The following is an 11,279-nucleotide window of genomic DNA, read 5'->3' as shown; positions in this document are numbered from 1 at the left end:
AATTTATAGTTGTTTTTATAATCCCCGTACTCATATATATATTTTATAAAAATGAAAAAAAAATATAATCTATCATAATTTATTTATCTAATATCTATTTACAGTTTTTTGTCTAGAAACTGAACTTCAAAATTTTCTTAGTTAACAAAATGAACGAAAATTGTTCAATGCGTAATTCGACAGCAAATTGGCCCAATTGTGAGGATCCGAGAGGTGTTTAGGGTTTTGTAAGTGGATGGGTTCCGAGGAATATACCAGTCTATCAAGATACTGATGTTAAAATTTGGTTGAAGCAAAATATTCAGGATAAGATTTTACAAAAATTAGAAGAATTCGAGTTGAAAGATGGTGGTTGGACACTACCAGCAATTATAAACCTAAACATCAATATTAAAAAATTCCCACCAATGTAAGACCCATCTTATATTGAACTTCCTTAAGTAATAAGTTATAAGAAAGTTTGCATTAACGTAAAAAATGATGATAATGCTTGTTTTGCTTGGGCGGTGCTATCAGCTCTACATTCAGTAAATCGATTGGAACATCCAGATCGACGATCGTCATACCCACATTATTCCCATGTGTTTAATTTGACAGATAGGCGATTTCCTATAACAGTGAAGTAAATTCCTCGTTTCGAAATACAAAAAGTTGTTCATATTCTGCAGAGAATAGGCACCGGAAAAAATAAAAATTATACTGTTTTATCAACATACTTAACAAAAGCTAGAAAGATCCATCATGTAAATCTTCTGATGGTACAAATTGTATACTATAACGACGAAGATCTAAATGATAGCGATGTTAATAAAGGTGAATGTTTGCACTATCACTTTGTTTGGATTAAAAACCTTTCACAGCTTCTATTTTCACAAATGTCTCAACATAAAAGCAAAATTTTATTGTGTGAGCGGCATCTTCTTTATTTTTATAGTCTAAAATATTTAGAGAATCATACGGAGGATCTTAATGAACTTAACAATTGTAAAATTCGATTAGCATCTGAGGATTCAATGTTTTTGGAATTTAAGAAATTTAATAATAAAGTAGAAATTCCTTTTGTAATTTATGCAGATTTAAAGTATGTATTTACTGATATTAGGTTGTTGCAAATAAAATGGCCGTTTTTGTACTAAAATTTGAAATTTATTTATTTAATCAAAATAGGTGCCAATCGATTCAAAACACTTCTCCCAGCGAGATTCAAGAGCATTTATGCCAGTTTCGTAGAAGTCCAACTGTCGGGTGTTGATAAATTCGACGAAGGCAATTTTGACAGACTCTTCGTTCCTAAATTGTTTTTCCGCCAAGAAATGATCCAAATGCTTAAAAAAGTGGTAGTCAGTTGGCGAAAGATCCAGTGAATATGGTGAATGGGACAGAGCTCATACTGCAATTCGTTCAACTTTTGAACCGTTGTTCTGGAAACATGAGGTCGTGCATTGTCGTGAAGGACCATCTCTGTTGACCAATCCCGGCCGTTGAATACTCAATTTTGGTGCATTTCCTCGAGTTGGGCACAGTGTTTCTGTGCATTTATCGTTTCTCTAGGTGCCAAAAAAGAATAGTGGATAATTCCAGCTGTATACCTTCTTCGGATGGAGGCTCGGTTTCGGCATATGCTTCGGTGGCTCATCAGCATCTAGCCATTGTGCTGATTGGCGACGATTGCCGTATAATATCCACCTTTTATCAAATGTCACTATTCTGGGCAAAAAAGGATCGGTTATATTGCGGTTGAGTAGAGAACTGCAAATTTCCCCTCATTTGTCGAGCCTTTTCAGCTTTCCAAGTTGTTGCAAGTGCCGGGAATCTGTCGAATAGTGTACGCACAGTTTCTCTGTAATGTCCATCACAGACTGACGTGTGTCGCATTCGACTAGCGAACGCAGCTCGTCGTTGTCAATCGATGGCCCTAGATGTCCACGTGGCTCACTTTGAAGGTTTACGTCGCCTGACCGGACTTTTTCGAACCACCGCCGTGTGATTCGTTCGGTTACCGTATCAGCTCCAAATGCGCTGTTAATGTTCTTGGTCTCCTCTGCCGCTTTCTGACCGAGTTTGAACTCATACAGAAAAAGTATACGTTCTTGGCTCTTTTCCATCCTTTTTTCCTTTCTATTCCCTGTTATCCTAACGATGGTCAAAACTGAAATGACGGCCATTTCATATGCACCAACCTAATACGAATTGATAAAAACGTATCGCAAATATACGGCTTGTAATGTAGGTTATTATGTTCAGTGTTCGTACGATCAAAATTTATCTTTTTATAAGAGTTATCGCGGGAGTTATAGATCTCAGAGGATCTATGACCAAAAAAAAATAAAAGACTGGATTTGGAGGTTAGATATTGTCTTCTATTTGTAGTTAAGTCTAAAGTTGATAGACCAGTAGCTTACTCCAAACTACAATTTTATTTAATTATGTATATATATCTCAGGAGCAATTTACTCCCTCCATCAGTACAAAGCTACCTCTTGACTGGATTTCAAATTCAACCTTTATTCGGGCAGAGTTTCTGCCTTCTATTCCAAATTACAACTCAATCATTACAATATGCGTTTTCAATTTATAAGTTAAGAAATTGCTTACATAGGTTTATTAGTTCAATTAACTTTAGCAGGGGCAAGTATTATCCTGCGCAATGGAATATGCAAGGTGCAAATACAATGAATTTTAATTGTGACATATGTGTTAGCATTATATTGCAAAGTTCAATGAGATCCACATTCAAGATAATGTTCTAATTTATGTTGGTGACCCGGTTGAGGGCACGTGTGGTGTAGATGATGACGTAACTCGAGCAGGATTGCATAATGAATTTAAATAAATTGCTGAATATGCACAATCGATTTTTCTTTGTCCTCTTCCATTGACTGAGTCAACTGTAGAAGAAACGAATAATTTTAAAAATGCCTGCAAATGTCACATACTTGAACAATTATTTTCCATAAACGATATTAAAGTGCAAGATCGCTGTCATCTTACAGGTAAATACCAGAGTGCAGCTTATAATGCATACAACATTAATTTTAAAGATTCACATACAATTTCAGTTATTTTTCACAATCTTAGCGGCTCCGGTTCATTATCGAAAATTTAATTTCTGGGTTGAGAGGTGGCGTTAATCTACTTCCTATAAAATCTCAATTCACAAATCTTACAGAAGATAAATTTAATCTCATAACTCCCAAAATTTCGAATCCATATGATTATTTTAACTCCTTGGGTAAATTCTCACAAACAGCACTCCCCGATTTTTCACAGTTTTACAACAAATTAAATGACGGAAGTGTAAGCGACAAAGATTATGAACACACCCCATGAATTTGGGAGGAATTTTCAATACAAAATCTGGGCGCATACTCTGATTTGTATTTAGAAATTGATGTCATTCTTCTGAGGGAAGTTTTTGAATAATTTCGTATTGACCCAGCTACTTCACATTTCCTGGTTATACCTGGGATGCAATGCTCAAACGTACTGATGTTACCTTAGAGTTATTGACTGATGTATTATAGATATGTTAATGCTAATTCTTCTGCGAATTGTCGTATTAAAAGTTAGTTGTTCTTTTAAGAAATAACTTTATTTTCCTGTTAAAGGATATAAGTACCAAGAAAGGCAATGTCTAGGGTATTGGTGAAAAACGCCAGACGCCATCTGTGCTTTCGCCGTTGAGCATACCTCATGAACATTTTGCCCATGATATCGACGTCGGTGTCAGTTTTACTATAAAACATAATAATTTGTGGTTAAATCACCATCTACGAAGTACATAAATATATGTCTTATAAAAGCTTTATACCCATATTGCATCAAATATTTTGTTTTGTATATGCGACCTTAAAAATTCAGCTCACCTATTCTGTTGTTTTGCATATAAAATATTCGCTTATTTACGTTTACAAAAGAATGTGAAATAATGTTTAAGATACATGAACAAATGAAAATACCAATCACCAGCTACGGCACGCTTATATCTTTCTTCGTCGAGTAAACGAGACGTACTAAATTAAACTACCTCCGGAATGCATAAATTTGCTACAAAACTGTTCCAGAATGCTTCTCAGCTATCAGGCAATATAGAGACTCTCCTTTTCACTTATCTCTGTTGAAGGAACCTGGTCTTACCTGAATTAAGAAGGTACAGTACGCTGGGTATTATTACTGATTTTATTTGTAACTCAATAATATAATACAAAATGATAATATATTATTTTATTCATACCTGCGTGAGCCATAACTTAACCAATTCCTGTCTAATATATGAACTGTTTTTATAGGTCGAGCTGGAAATCTTAAAACAACGCGGCTACACCAGGTTGCAGTAGTGTGTAGGATTCTCACCCAATGAAACCACCCCACCTCCCAGCCCATATCCCTTCGGGACCACCGTGAAGTATTACTTCGCGAGAAGGAATCTGGTTTACACCAGCACAACTAAGTCATGCGTCCGTTGCGCTTTCCGGGTTCGTTCCAGTTCCTGCAGCTTTTTCTGTGCGTTTATTTTACTCCAATTTGCTGCGGACCTCAGCGTCTCCCCCACGAAATTATGGGGTCCGATCACTGCATTGAAAACATCGTTTAATCTCCCTTTTTCAATCGTGAATCTCAGACAATGGAATATAACATGCTCTGGGTCCTCGGGTGTAGCTGCGCATTCGGGACAGTCTGGAGACTCATCCAATCCGAAGCGAGGAAAGTACTACCTATATAGAGCGTGTCCGGTAAGGAACTGCGTTAGGTAGTAGTTTAATTCTCCATGTTTGCACTCGACCCATCTCTCAATAAACGGGATCGATGTATGTCCAGCGATTTTTTTGGGAATTATCCCACCGTGGCTGCCATCACCTATACAGTTCCTTCCTAGTGGCCTTTCGGAAGCTCGCAGATCCAAGGGAATCATCCCCGCGATGACACACACTGCCTCACCAGATACCGTCCAATATGCACTGCACACCGTCAGCACGATTGACCGGTATGCCGAACTTACTCTTCTCTGGTTCACTGTGTTATCCAGTGCGCACGTCCATACAGGAGCCGCGTATGGCAGGATGAATTTCACCACCCCTGTGATAAGCAGCCGGCGACTAGATTTTGGCCCCCGATATTAGGCATCATCCTTGCTAGAGATGAGCTAACCTTTGCTGCCTTTTCGCGTGCATAGTCCAGGTGCCCCTTGAAGGTCAACTTGACATCGATCATTACCCCCAGGTATGTAATGATTGATTTTGAAACGACCTCGTGGTTACCAACACGGTTTTTGACAGTGTTGTTTTTACTGCGATTGGTAATAAAGACCTCCTCCGTCTTATCTACCACCAAGTCCAATTTCACTGTCTAGAGCCATGCTTTGATGGCATGAATGGTTTTGCTTGCATAAATTTACACATCCTAGTGCTGTTTTGCACTACTACCACTGCCAATTCGTCTCCAAAACCAATCAATGTTGCCTCCCTTGGCACATGAAGACCGAGCACTCCGTCGTACATTTTATTCTACAACAAGGACCAGTACAGAACCTTGGGGAACACCTGCTGTCACAACATATTCCCTTGGCCCGTCGTCGGTCTTGTACCAAAGAAGTCCCTCCCAAATATAACTTCCGATTATCCGAACTAAGTAATCAGGGACATCCAGTTTAGATAGGGTGTCCTTAATCCAAACCTGGTTAGCCGAGTTAAAGGCATTCCTGACATCCAGCGTCACCACCGCGAAGTACTTACCAGTGGCCGGTTCCTCCCGGACCAAATCTATGCAATGGCATCGACTGTGGACCGCACTCTGCGAAACTCGTAGTGTCGCTCTGATAGACCACCCGCTAACTGAACGAACGGAAGCAGCCTGTTGTATATCACCCTCTCCAACATCTTTCGCATAGTGTCCAAAAGACAGAGAGGCCGATATGAAGCGCCCCACGGGTTCGTATTTGCCTCAAGGCACAAGTGCTTGTGGCAATTCCGCTTACTTTCCCGTATAGCCTTTGGTCCTTTGGCAAAGCCTTCGCCCTCGCAGACACCATGCTCTCAAGAGCGCGATTTCTTGACTCCACCAGCAGTTTGATTTCTTACTGTGGTGAAACTTCCGTCGCGGTATTGTAGAGTATCATGCCTCAGTTACCCATTGACATAACTGGCTCACTTTTTCCAGCGCCCTTCCCTTCGGGTCGCAACCTCCTTCTAAAATCGCCAGGAATGTCTCTTCGTCGAACGTTCCAATGGACCACCCACCTATCCTGGTTTTTCCGCTTCTGATGCTCACTTGACTGTCGCCCGCACCGTTCCTGTTGTCGAGAAAGATGGCCTGGTGGTTACTGTGGGTGTAATGTTCACTCACCCGCCAGATCATGTCTCTCAACAACGAGGTACTGAAGTAGGTTAAATCGACGATTGAGTCCAACCCTCTGCCTCGGAAGGTGGGCCCACCTTGGGTAGTACGATGTCCAGCTTCCCGAAAGTTTTAAGCGAGATTTGCCCCTGGTGTTTGTTACTCGACTGCCCCAGTCTAAGGCCCACGCGTTGAAATCGCCGCCAATGATTTTGGGGCTGTAGTCCCCACACCCAGTTGTCTAGTATCTCCTCATATTGCGCTAATATTAAACTTGGAGGAGCATAACTATGTAGATATGGACGCCGTTGACTTTTGGCCTCACAGAGCCGGTTCCTAGGCATGAAATTGTTTCTTGGGTTTCCGTCCACATGGCCGCATCGCTGCGTTTCCTGATGAGTCTTTCACCCACGTGGCACCAACGTAATTTCGGTAAGATTCACATATTACCGCCACGTTCATATTCGACTCTCAAATGGTTTGCGAGAGCAAGTCTGAGGCTGATTTGTATCAACCTCATTTAGCCCTACGATTCAGCCCCCTCCTATATGTCGGGGACCTGCCACCGTCTGCAACGTGCCGGCCGTTCACTCCCTTTTTCCCTTTGTACAACATGCATCGTAGGTCTCCAGTGCAGTCTTTGATAAGATGATTCTCTTCTCCACACTTCTCGCATCTTCTCGACCAATCATGCTCACTTCTAGATGCTGCTGCAAAGTGACCGAAATCGAGATATCTGAAGCATCCCTTTAGAGATACTTGCTCCCTAAATCGGCACACGACCCAACCTATTCTTACCTTGCCGCAGTAATCAGTTTAATATCTGATTCCGCCGGCAAGCTAATAATAGCTGTTTGTGTACTTCCATATGCCTTCTTCAACCTTTTGATGGCACTTTCTTCTATTTCGTTAAGATTGAATCGTTCCCTTAGCTCTCGTGATGTGATCTCGTCAAGGTCCTTGCACTCGATTATTATCTGTTGCTTTAGAGCTTTCACGTCTGCTTGTTCACCTAGCACCTTTTCCACCTGACCGCGCAAACTATCCACTGTCTTCTCGCTAGATTTGTTTAGCTCCAGCAAAAGATCACCCCTGTGCATACACCTGATACGACTCATACTTCCGCCCAAGTCTGTCAAATCCAGATTGGCTTTGACTTTCCGAAGAATATCGGCGTAGGACATATCTCCTTTCTTGTTGATGATTTGATTATTTCCGGACGAATCTATCTTTTTTTCTCCCTCTGCCGCCTTTTGCCGCCCACCTTTCTCCATTCTTTGGGTTTACGAGCTGTAGGCTCTTCCCCTAATTAAAGTCGGTTTACTGTCTGTCTGTCCGTCACACGCATTTTTCTCGGAGACTGTAGCAGCGATTGACACCAAATTTGGTGGAAAGGTGGGAACTGTGAATGCTCACGCATACAGTGAGCTACATCTTTTACGTCGAATTTAAGGGGAGGTCCCCATACATGCAAAAGGGTGGTGTAAATTATTTTTACCAAATTTAGTCATGTGATATCCCATATAAAAGGTCTCAGCTAGTCTGGTCTTAGTTTTGACATTTGCTGGAAAGGTGGAGACTTCGGAGGGTCGAAAGTGATCATTTATTTAACGAGGCCATTCTCAGAACCTGCCTAACTGAAATCTGAAAAGAAATCAAGAAGCTGCCAATTTATGGTGACTAGGCTCCGAAATGCCTTCCATACTTATATCTCTTCAAATAAAGTTAATAATAGTAATTTACTTTAATTTTCAGTAATTGGCTACAGAACCCCCTTAAGTTCATCATAGCACCACCAGAAGCAGCAATGTAGGCTATAACATAGAGCTTGATCTTACCAAGTTTGGTGGAAATCGCACTATTACTAACAAAGTTATAATAGATCAAAGTTGCCACTTCTTTGGAAATTCAAGATTTTGAATGTCAGTATCACCCGAAAGTGATATTCTCACTTCATATTGGGTTGAGGAAAAAGAAATGTCGTATTTGCGATCGAAATTTGAGGCTTTATTTAACATACTTAGAATTATCCGATATAAGTCAAATATGCCCCGTTTTATTTGCAAACGTATTGCCATTTAGAAGGCAATTTCATTATCCCCTCCTTATTTGCAAAAAACTCGCAAGCCTCTTTTCAGGCCAACTTAGTAGCACCAAGAGCGTTTTGCATGGACCAGAAGAGACGGTAATCACTTGATGCCAGGTCCGAACTATACGGTGGGTGCGATAGAACATCCCATCCGAGCTCCCTTAGGTTCTGGCGGGTCATGAAAAATGCGTGAGGCCGAGCGTTGTCCTGGTGGAAGACAACACCATCCCTATTGACCAATTCTGGCCGCTTCTGGTCAATCGTCTGTTTCAAAAGGTTGAGTTGCTCACAGTGGAGGACCGAATTGCAGCAGCTCATAGTGGATGACTCCCTTCCAATCCCACCAAACATTCCTTCCTTCCTTCCTGGCCGTCAATCCGGGTTTGGCGATGGTTTGGGGCGGCGCGTCGTGCTTCGACCACGATCTTTTTCACTTGAGGTTGTCCTACGTGATCCACTTTTCATCACCAGTCACCATCCGCTTTAAAAATGGGTCGAATTCGTTCCGTTTCAGCAGTGCATCGCAGGCGTTGATTCGGTCCAAGAGATCTTTTGCGTCAACTCGGGTGGCCCCCAAACATCTAGCTTTTTTTGGAATCCAATCTTCTGCAATGGTTCCAAACGATTTTATGGTCTATACCTAGTTCCTGGCCAATCGCCGGCCGACTCGGATGATTTCGACGATTTTATCGGTTTCTACGATGATTGGCCTACCAGCACGGGGTATATCTTCGAAATCCACTACACCAGAATGAAATCGACCTAACCAATGCCGCACTGTCCCAATCCTTACAGTATCGGGCCCATAAACTTCACAAATTTTTTCGGCCGCCTTCGTTGCAGTTGTACCTCTCAGGTAGTAAAAACGTAAAATATGACGAATTTCTTCCTTAGTGGACTCTATCTTCGACGCGCTATAACTTTAGACTAAAACGTACGATCACAACACTGTCAAAGAGGCGCTTGTAGCACAGATTGACGTCTTTAAATCGCCGTATAGAATGACCCGATGCGATAATTACAACAGAAGATATGTTTAAGTGTCGCCATCTATTGACAAAATACGACATTTATTTTTCGCCCAATATATGCGTATATTATGTGTTACGGCCTTTATAAAAGAAATATACAAAACCTTTCATTTCTGAACCGTCAAGCTTCCGGTTTCCTGACCTGCTAAAGAATAACAAGGAGATTAAACTGAACTATCAATTGTACAACACGTCCGTTCGCGCCAAACGTTGATAATCAAGTGAGTGGCATGACGCATCAATGGAGGGAAGTTAGCGATGCATTTCTATAATGTCATGCAGTTGGTAGTGCATCCCCGCAATATCATTAACAGCGGTAGCGCCATCTATTAAGATGACAAATTATTGAGAACATCCATAACGAGCAACGATCTTCCGAAACTATTCACAATATAACAGAATATTACGTAATGAGCGTTCTAATTACATTCATAACATCTCCGCATATTATGCAATTCGTTACAAAAAAAGCTTGTGACCGTCACCATCCAAGATGGTGGCAAATGTAAAATCGGAACCCCCTGTAAAAATACATGGGATTTTGGCGCAGAACCTGCATAGCATAGCTAACGAATTCAAAAAGTCCATATGCCCTTGGTACAGATTGGATCGATTTGAAAGGATCAAAGTGGAAAATGAAATGACAAAAAATTATTTATTGAAAGAGAATATGAAAGTATTTCCCAATATGGAATTATATCCAAAACAATAAAAAGGAAGTGAATGCATAATCTTACTAGCGGCAGCACTAATGCACCTGGAATCTCCGTGATGATACTTTCGTTATTATTTCAGTTTTACAAGATAATAGTTTGTCAGTGTGACAAGATAACTACGACACTGATACTAAAATGAAACAACTAAATATAGATATCAAATTTTCGCCTAAAACTTTCAAAATAAAACTCAAGCTTCATTCAAAAGTCTTTATTTCTCAGTTTTCTACAAATGAATCCAAGTAGCTCCCTTAACATCATAATGGAATACAAATTTTATAAATTTGAGTAGTTAAAATAAAAGCATGCATTGGAAAATAGTTTGAGTTTCCCTTTTGGTAAAACCTGGCAAGTATATGGTCAGGCAGGGCACTTCGATTGTGAAAGTTCGCTTTGATATATTTTTATGATTCAGAAACCTTGAATGAATTAATGTTCGATACCCTAGAGTTAGATCTTGAGCCAATTTACAGAATGGTAGTGCCTGTTTGTCACATTTATCGGGTTGTTCGGGTAAATGCTCCGGATTTTATTGATTATGGTATCATTTGCAACCTTTAACCATGTCTAGTCAGTTTTGCGATAAGTTTGATGACTTTGAGCGTGCTCCAGCGCCAAGATATCTAGAGTTTGTGTTTCAGTCTTTCATTCGTAAGAAAGGAGACAGTTTTTGGTGATTAGTTATGTTTCTAAGCTGCTGCTTAACCTTGTTATGTTTAAGTTAATTTCAGTGAACTATCCTAAGAAGGGTGTTATTCAAAACGTTTCCAGTGAGTTCTAGTACGATCGAGGGAGGTGGTACAACGTGAATTGCAATTGCATATCAATGTCCTTTGCAAACAGATTTGCCACCATTCCACCATTCCTTTTCAGGAGGAATGATATAACTGTGTGCAAACTTTGTGGATACTGACAATCATATGACTAGAATTTTGGAAAAACCACGCTGAGTTCTGTTTCATCTTTTTCGTACTTTTGTTGTCTTTTGGACTCTGTACTTTTTAAGGTCTAAAAGTCTAAAACAAAACCTTATTAAAATCGATTTACTGTCTGTCTGTCCGTCTATAAATCTTCTAAAGACACTGGGACACATGTGCCAGCGTGTGGGAT

The sequence above is a fragment of the Hermetia illucens genome, chromosome 1, assembly GCF_905115235.1.
Source record: "Hermetia illucens chromosome 1, iHerIll2.2.curated.20191125, whole genome shotgun sequence".
Classification (NCBI taxonomy): Eukaryota; Metazoa; Arthropoda; class Insecta; order Diptera; family Stratiomyidae; genus Hermetia; species Hermetia illucens.
Note: the sequence above shows the minus strand (reverse complement) of the source record.